Source organism: Amblyomma maculatum, chromosome 11, assembly GCF_055883805.1.
Source record: "Amblyomma maculatum isolate TAMU_Amacu chromosome 11, ASM5588380v1, whole genome shotgun sequence".
NCBI classification, from domain to species: Eukaryota; Metazoa; Arthropoda; class Arachnida; order Ixodida; family Ixodidae; genus Amblyomma; species Amblyomma maculatum.
The window spans coordinates 139,106,349-139,115,912 of NC_139354.1; the positions used below are offsets into that span (position 1 = coordinate 139,106,349).

General features: G+C 41.6%; 1 long non-coding RNA gene across 1 annotated transcript; it reads left to right on the forward strand.

Annotated features, from left to right (window-relative positions):
- Positions 1 to 700: 700 nt before the first annotated feature.
- LOC146175067 (uncharacterized) lies at positions 701 to 9,214 on the forward strand. Its single transcript, XR_014701988.1, has 3 exons — positions 701 to 815; positions 7,144 to 7,263; positions 9,064 to 9,214. It is a non-coding gene; the product is annotated as an uncharacterized LOC146175067 (long non-coding RNA).
- Positions 9,215 to 9,564: the final 350 nt, after the last annotated feature.

Consider the following 9,564-nt stretch of genomic DNA (forward strand, 5'->3'; position numbering starts at 1 on the left):
TTCGACTTAGGTAAAACATTTGGAACAAGCGGTCGTAATTGCTGTTATCGTTTGGCTAGTGCTGTCCTATATAATAAAACTCTACTCTGCGGCACGTCATCATCTTACATATGCAAATCATAACATACTTTTTGCGGGCATTTTTGCGAGAATCCATGTAAAGTAGAACGCAGAGGAACTCTTTCGGCGTGGTTGTTTCGTTTATTTTTTCCATTCGAATAACAGCTCCGTAAAATAGCCGAGCACAGAGATGACGTTTTAAAGTGGGTGTGTTATTGAATGAAAGAACGCGTTGATGTGAGGATTTTCATCCGCTATTATTAAATGGTCATTGGGTGGCGCGTTGCGATCTAGGTTTGCGAATAGAAGCAAAGGGTGGCAGCGCGGAAGCACTGTTCACGAGCAGTTGTTGGCAAATTGGCGCAAATAGCGCATCATTATATTTTAAAGGCACCAAGAGCTATCAAAGTGGGAGTGTTGGGGTGTGACGTTTTTTGTTTTCTACCGGATAGAAGGAAAGTTGTCTTGCCGGTAAACTTGGCCAGTTTTGGCTTTTATTCGGTGAATAAAACTATTTCACGGGCTGAACGAGAATAATGCTACGTGTCCTGCTTTCCATTATTATTATTTACAAGACCTTTCTAGCTGTTTTAAAATTGAGTGCCATGTTTTTTTGCAGGAATCTATCTCAGGAATGCATAGCAGTGAGAAAACAGCCTTGTTACACAACCGACGTATACCCTGGGCAAAATATGACGAGAAGACAGTTCTGCAAATTTGTGTATCTTGGCGATCCTACTGCCAAGCCAGATGTTGTACGTTTTGATAACGGCGGTATATCCTCCAAAGCATGCTACTTTACTGTTCAGTGTATCACTAGATAATCTTAGATACTTGTGAGATAATTGATATGTCTCCGTGGTCGCTTTTCTACAGACAAAAGGACTGATTTTTATTATTTTTTTCGCTCTTGCAATACGTGTCAAGAAATTTGATTTTCTGCTGATTACTGCATATTCCAAATTTTGTACAAACTACTTTTCTTTGAGCCACGTAACAATATTTATTATTTGCATCTGTGCGTCTTTAGCTGTTACACAACATGTTAAAGAAAATACGCCGAGAAGAAAGGAGCTCACCACAACGGAAAAATTGCTAGCAGATATTAAAAAGACTGAGTAGATTATTTATTTAAGTAAACATTACCTGAAGGGAATAAAAATGTAGCGCACCAAAACAGGGACGGAGAAACAGGACAGCCCCGCCGGGGTGGTACAGTGGTAAGACGCCCGACTACTGTCCGGAGTTCCCGGGTTCGAACCAGACCACGGCGGCTGCGTTTCGATGGAGGCGAAACGAAGTGGCGTCCGTGTGCTGTGCGATGTCAGCGCACGTTAAAGATCCCCAGGTGGTCGAAATTACTCCGTAGCCCTCCACTACGGCTCCTCTTTCTCTCTTTCCACTTTCATTCCCACCTTTCTCCCTTCCCTTAGGGCGCGGTTCAGGTGTCCACATAGCAAGTGTGACAGATACTACGCCTTTCCCTTCCTCTGAACCAATTATTATTATTATTATTATTATTATTAAACAGAACACGTACAGCGCTAACTTCCAACTAGCATTTATTCCAAAAAGGAAGAATGTTTTATATACCATCGCCTATATCATGTGCCTTAGGTACATTCGCTAGCAAAACGTAACAGCCAGATAAGAGAGCTCTTTTTGGTAACAATGCGACAGAAGGGCTACTGATACAATCAGCTTTCAAATGTGTAATCCATTCAGCTTCAACTATTACGTGCTTTACCGGTTATTGTGCACTTTTAAAACAAAGCTATTTTTGAGAGAGGGAATAGATTTGAGAATGTTGGAATGAACCGCAAAAATCCTTCCCTCTCATGTTACTAACATCCCTCCCATGCTCACGAAGCCTATCATTGAGGCATTTGCCAGTTTGACCAATATATTGCTTATCATAGGAGAGACGAATCTCCTATACTACATTTTGGATTCCAGTAACAAATTTTTGTTTGTGTTTCTTTGTGCTGTCGAACATCTTTTTTACTTCAGACAAATATTCAGTGCATAGATGAATCAGCCTAATAAGAGCTGAAAAAACCCATTGTAATGCCCAATCGCTGCGCTAGTAATTCCAGATTATGGAACAGCCTATGAATATAAGGTATCACGGAAACGTTGTTCCTCTTACGTGGACCCTTTTGACTGACATCCGCTCTTATCTGGCATACCTTCGTCACAACGCCTTCTGCCACAGACACAAGAAAATGGGAAGGGTACCCAGCGCACTCCCGACGAATAAAGTGTTGTGAAAAACTTTCATGCATGAAGGGCAGGCAAGCATTCTGAGAGAATGAAGAAATGACAGGCGAGAAATGGCACGTTTCACAAGTTACGAGTGTGATGAATTGAAAGCTAACTATAGTTTTATGCCATACGGTTTGAACAGGAATTGCATAACAAGTGTATCAAGTTATTCCAAAGTTAGTTTTGGAGGTTAGAAATGCTTGCGAAACTGCGCGAGGGCATTCAAAGCGTCATTTATAAAGGGATCGTCATTTCTATTAAATACTATAAAAATAGTCGTCAACGTGCCTATAAATCCTAATGACACTGGTATAAGTCATCATTACAGAAAAATACTTGTCCAGCCTGGCTAAAACGAAGCGCTTAGGATGGGGTCTATGCACGACCCAATACACGACTTCCATAGCTGTTATTTGAATTTGTTTGATATTTTTGCCACTCTGCCACGAGTTATCTGAATTTGTTACTCTTGTCTTTTTTCACCTTATTTTACCTGCTGTTTCTATTTTGTGTTTTTATCTTATCTTGTTATTTTCTTTATATATGCATATTTTTCTATACTTCTATATTACTTTTATATTTATGATCCTGTATGACTGCTAAACAACCCTGTACCACCCCCTCCCCCCCTTATGTAATGTCCCGAACGGGACCTTTAAGGGTTATGATGATGATGATCCTTGTTTCTGAAAGTATGATTTTCCATCCAATACTATGATACTAAAAGTCAGATCAAATAATATAGTCTTCAAAATATTCACTGAACTATCAGAAGCATTCCGAAAGCCCATCAGCCCGTACTGATTGATATTGTCTTCAAAAAGGGATAACAGAGCGTCATGCGGAATGTAGTAATGTAGGTGTTTAGTCAACAAAAAAAAAAAAGCAAGAACACCTTGTTCCGCGTGTGACACGGCAAAATCCGACACTTGCTCAGAGTTACGGACAAGGAAGAAATCGTGAACAAAAAGCAGCTCGAGCTTTTCTTTTAACCACAGGGCCACCGATTTTTGCCTTGTGCATTTCTCAGATACAATAGCATGGAATGGTATATCAGTTTTATAGATCTTAGCACTAAAGAAAACCTGAAGGAATTCTATTTTACATACTGGACTCTTTTTGAGGACAGACCCAAGGTCCAATATTTGGCACAGTTTGGTCGCTTCAGCTTTAAGCTTTGACATTTTTACTTTTGTATGACAGTTGAGAGTGGAGGTCACAGCTTCACACGTTTTTTGAGGAAACGACCGGACGGCATTGTAGCAAACCCTCTTTTTTCGTCTGCGGGAAGAAGGCACAACGCATGCTGCTCCGGATAAAACTGACTCGATTTACAGGAAGTCTGGGAGGCTGCAACTTACATTCAGTGTGAAACGTTCCTTTGCTCGCCTGTCATTTCTTATTTCTCTCAACAAGTATTGCCCGTACCTCATTCACTAAAGTTTCTCACATAAATGTAAGCGGCTGGAATGTGCTGGGTACCCTTCCCATCTTGTGTCTATGGCAGATGTTGAGGAGAAAGTGTCCCAGAGAAAAGCGGATGTGAGTTAAGAAGCGCCACTTAAGAAGGATAAAGTTGCCGTCATCCATTACATTCATAGGCTGTCCCATATTATAAAAATTTTGCACACCGATCGAGTGCTAGCTACGTTAGGTAAAATCGTTCTTCACGGTAGTCCGGGGCCTGTCGCGCCCCGCGCCGATCAAGGGACTTTACGCCGCTTGACCTTGAGCCGCCGCCGCGCTGAACAGATGCTCGCTGTTGCCGTAGCAACCCGACGAATTTAGCTCCTCTTTCGCTCTTGCGCTTGATCCGCGGCGGTTACGCTTCGCCTCGGCGGAATCAGCCTGCCATGACACTTGAATTCACGTTACCTCTAAGCCACAAGCTGGAGCTGCCAACTCAGGTCGATCCTTTCATACTGTAGCATAGAGTTTCTTACTCTTACCTAGAGGGAAAGCTGTGCTGCCATCTATGGGAGTTTACATGGAGTTTCCAGACAGCCAGTTCAGCCACCATGGGCGCTCAAAGCATCATGGGCCGGTGAGCTACCGAGTGCAGAACTACAACTTTTGGCCAAAACTAATGCAAAGATAAACGTTGTTCTACCGTAAATAATGCCCTAAGATTGAATATTGTGACTAAATTACAAAAAGAGAGAGAAACAGAATGCCAGTGTGAGATTTATCCAATATAAGCGATGGTCCTTTCTCCTATTGGCTTAGTTTTGAGCAGCACAAATACCAATATTTCGCACTTAATAGGCAAACTTTGAAATAAAAAAACGTTACAAAAATATTTATGGTTGTGCAATCACTGAAAGAAGTTTTTAGTGGCATTTCGGAAAACAGAAACCATTTATTGGCGTCGTCTGCTTTAGCGCCTTTGCTACTATGGCTTTCGCGGTCTATGTAGATGATGATGATGACGAAAAAGAAACATCGCAGTAACGCCACTCCACGTACCCGAGAAAAACCGACTGTCCCGCAACAAGTAGCACACCGGCCCATGATTCTTGGCGCGCCCATGGTGGCTGAAGTGCAGCGCCCTCGGCTTTCCCTCTAGTTAGTGTAAAGAACTCTATGTATTGTAGGCTGATATCTAGCTTGCCAGAACGGTTTGTATTCTCGTTGCCCCTATGGCACGCAGGCTCGTCCATACAGCTTGGTTGAAGCGGTTATGTGGGCTGGTAGCTTACACTCTCGCGTCATACCCTTAAAGGATGACCTTAAGTGTCCCCAATAATGTTGCACCGTACACTAATAGGGCGTGATAGCGGAATAATGTAGCAGGCAAAAGAGGCTTTCGTAAACTAGGTTCAACCCAAGCCAAACCACAATTAATGTTTTTGGCCAAGAATAAATTGGTTCTTCTATGCAATAAATCATCATCAGAAGTAAAAAAATTTGTTCGGCTACGCAAAAAAAAAAACAGAAAGAAAAAATTATTATTTGTATCCAGTAATAGTTTATGACACACATTGCTCCTATGGTCACCAATATATCGGTCAAACGGGCCGATGCCTCAATGATAGGCTTCGTGAGCATGGGCGGAGTGTTAGTAATATGAGCGGGAAGGGTTTGTTGGGCCATTGCCACGTTCACAAATGCCTTCTCCTTCTCAAAAAAGCTTTGTTTTAAATGTGCACATAAACCGGTAAACTCTTGAAATAATTGAAGCTGAATGGATTGCACTATTATAAGATGGTTGTATTATAGGCCTTCTACAGCGTTTTTACTAAAGCAGCTTTCGTATCTTGCTGATACGTTTTGCTAGCGCATGTTCTTAAGGCGCATGTGATAGGCAGCGGTATCCTTCTTTTCTGGAGCATATATTAGTTGGAAGTTAGCACTCTGTGTGTCTTCTTTCTCCGTCCTCGTCTTGGTATGCTACATTTTTTGTTTCCTTTTTCAATCATGTGCCAACAAGCCCAGGCATCTATCATTCTGAATCATTACCTCTTAGGGCTAAAAGCAATAATTTGTCCGGTCTTTAATATTGGCAAACAAAATATGCATGGTGTCTATTATGACCATTAGGATTCCCGATTTACTTAAGTACAACATATTGTTTTTTAAGTGCTTTTGTTCAGCACACTCTCTGTCTAAGGCCATTAAGGATTTTTGTGCTTTTCTGAAATCACTTAGACGCACAAAAAAAATTCGGTGGCTTAGCTTTGTTAAGAATGGATATCTGAAGCGAAAAGCTTCGGCGATGCTCAGGGGTCTCCACCACTCGTTTCTCTCGAAGCCTTTCATTCCGTTGTTCTTTTCTGCGCGACGACTGTTTGGTATCTTCGCTAGTTTTTCTTCTTGATGTAGTCAAACGACGTTCAGCATCCCTCTGTAGCCGTGTAGAAAGGCGAGTCTCCCGCTCTTCCGGTGTTTCAGCAGTTTGTTGAGCCCTACGTCTCGCGTTTAATTGCTGCCGGTCAGCCAAATTCCAAGCCGTCACTTCAGTATCGTCTTTTATATCAAATGCCTCCTACGTTCCTCTCAGAGCGCTAAAGGTAACCGACGGAGCCCCGAGGCGGTTGCGGCGGCAGCGGCGGCTCCAAACATTTGCGCCTCTCCTGTGACGTCACGGGGTTTGCGCATGCGTAGCGGTGGCTTTCTATAACGACGGAGCACACTTGAAGACTCGGCGTTGGCTAGCCTAGTGAAGCTTTTCGCTTCAGAAGTACAGTAGGCAGGCCTTTACGGCTGAGCCCTGGTTTTGAATCCACGGCGGCGCGGACACGTACTTTTCAGTGATTAAAGCGCAACACTTTGAATTTGCCGCAGCTCAAGTACCAGATGGTGGTACGCAATGCATGTGATCATCATATCAAAATGTTCGTCATGCAAAATGGATTCTGAATACACTGATGTCACACTGCCTCTTAAGTTCCGTCGAGCAGGTTGACAATTTTATTGCGCGCAACCGCTAAGGTCCTCAATTAACTGTGCTGCTTATCTTTTGCTGACTCTCTGCCTTTAAACCTCAGCACTGAACCGAACCCGAAGTGAAACGCAATGAAATGCGCAAGCACACACACTTCTTGTCAGTCTGAAATGCTGAAAGGGCCACAATTTATATTCATCTCTAAAGAGTATATTTTATTTTTGTTTTCTTAGAACGAAGATACTGTATAACTGTGTTACCTGGTGCTGTATTTTTATTAAAAACCTCTTGGCTATCACGTGTTCGCTTTACGAGGGTATCATTAGTATTATTGGAGGAAGGAAGCATTTCACAGGCTATATTCTATGGCTAAAATCGGTTCCGAATAACCTTCTCTGAGTTGGGTTCATCGAATTGACGTTTCATTTTTACAGAAGCACTCTGAGAAACATGAACAGTGCCTAATTAATTGCTGTTGGAGTGATGATGAATTGGGTATAAAGCAATGCTTTGAATTCGACTTGCCAGATGGAATAAAATGCAGTCCTGGAAAGGTGAGCAAAATATTTTCGTAAGCTATGCTATGCTCGGACGTGATTGTATTTATTTAATGAATACTCTACGCCACGCCTTTGGACGACAGAAACTCGGGTTCGCGAGTAGCGAGGAGAATGAAGAGCGGATAACTAACTCCTCAGCTTTTACAAAAGTGCACATTTATTTGTGCATCATACTTCGTTCATATTTTCTAAAACAGGCTTGATCTGCAACACCGATGTTTCAAGTTACAACTAGCTTAGAATTTCAGGAGTCAATAAATTCCACTCTTTATTGCATGGGGCACAAAGCTGCTATTCAAGACCACGAAAAAAAGGTTACGCCGTAGAAATTCGAATTTGTACATCATCAGAAGCAGATTTTAAACTTTTAAATTTTTGATCAGCACATAAATAAATATGAGTAAAAAAACATTCCTTTTTATTTTCCTCTGCGTCTGAAGAAACAAAACTTCAGCGGTGTAAACTGCACAGAAAACTGACCTGCATAAGTAGGGCGCGTTTTCTCGGCACATTTCTTTAAAACTTAACAAAAACTGGATACAAGAGATGCTCTGTGCCTGAATAATCGAATCTTAGTGTGCTCTAAACAGTGCAAAATTCTTAACGGATATAGATAGGCCAGCGCCTAAACATTATAAGCCAAGAATACTTGAACCCTCCTTCTTGTTGTGCGATTAGATGCTTGTTCAAAATATCAGCAAAACATTTAATTATCTTTCATACCCATTTTGTGTTATTTATTTTCGGGCGAAAGCATGACGCAGTGTCTCTATTGTTAGCTTACAGTCAGCAGTACCATTTCGCTGAAAATTAACTTTGTGGATGTGGAAGTAGGTTTTGCTAGTGGGGTTTAACGCACCAAAGCGACTCAGGCTATGAGAGGCATCGTAGTGGAGGGCTCCGAAACTTTGAACCGGCTAGGATTCTTTAATGGCCTTTAACATGACAGCACGGGGTTATCTAACATAGCACATGGGCACCTTTCTTTTTGCTTTCATCGAAAACCAGCCGCAGCGCATTTCAACCAGCATCGAATTCCACATCCTTGGGCACAGTAGTCGAGTGGCATAGCATCACCACGGCGGGGCGTTTATGGAAATATCGAAGCCATAGTGAAAACACTAATATATTGTTTCCTAAATTGTGCTAAACACCTTAGAGAAAAATGTATGCAGCACAGTTAACCACCACAAGCTCACAAAGCTTGATACTGCAGCGTTATTGGCTTGTATTTACTGTTTCAGGATTAGTGTTAGAAGTAAGACTCCTGAGCACTAAGAAACACCCTTGAACACACTAAACCATCCTGAATTCGTGTCGACTGATCAAAGCAAATCAAAAGTAAAGTCAGCGCTTTGACATTTTAGTGAAGGTTTTCAGAATGACAAATTCTCTTCTCTTACACCTCATAGTTCCGCTGTAGTAGTCGGATTGATGGCTTAAAAAAGTGAAGAATATCAAAATTCATGACATCTCCAATTCCCTTAGTATAGTAGAATAGCTAAAGAACCAAAACCATCCGAATGCCTACAATGCAACTTTCAAATGTTTATTTCGAGGTTCTTTACTGATATTGTTTGCACGAACCTGCTGCAAACTTTTTGGCCAATGGAATAACCCTCATGTATCTCATAATCTGGTTAATTACTTGTGCTGCATCCAACTGTAATATCGCTAAACATATTATTTTTCCCACTCCGACAGGCATACCTGTTTTATCATTTACGCTTTTCATAACAACGATCCTCTTCCAACCGCTGTTGATTACCTTTTTCTTTCAATCATAAATGACAGACGTGCAGGCGAGGTGTCTGCAAAAAACACAAGTGGAAGAGCAGCACCCCTCCGGCTACATCGCAAGTCTCATGAATGTTTTCGAGGAGTGCACATCCAATAGCCTTCCAGCAGTACAATGAAGAGAAACAAATAGAACAATAAAAAGGCAAAAAACGAAAACGAGATATCAACATTGTTGCTTTTTATACAGCAAAACTTCCGCTCGCTTAACTAGAGAATAAAATTCAGAATTATGTAATCTTGTTTTAGTTTCTTTTTTCCTGCATTGCTTTGCCTTAAATTGCTTGCGTTCAGTCTACAATTAACATGACCTTATATTAAGTGATAGAAAGGATGTAATATAAACGAGCAACTACTAAAAAGCAAAGCTAAAATTGTGACTTTGAAACCAAAATATCTTGTTTGTGAAAGAGTTGCTGCCAAACATAGGCGATACAAATCGACTTTCACACACTATACCACGGCCGCTCGATGGAAGCGCACTAGGTGCGGCCTGCT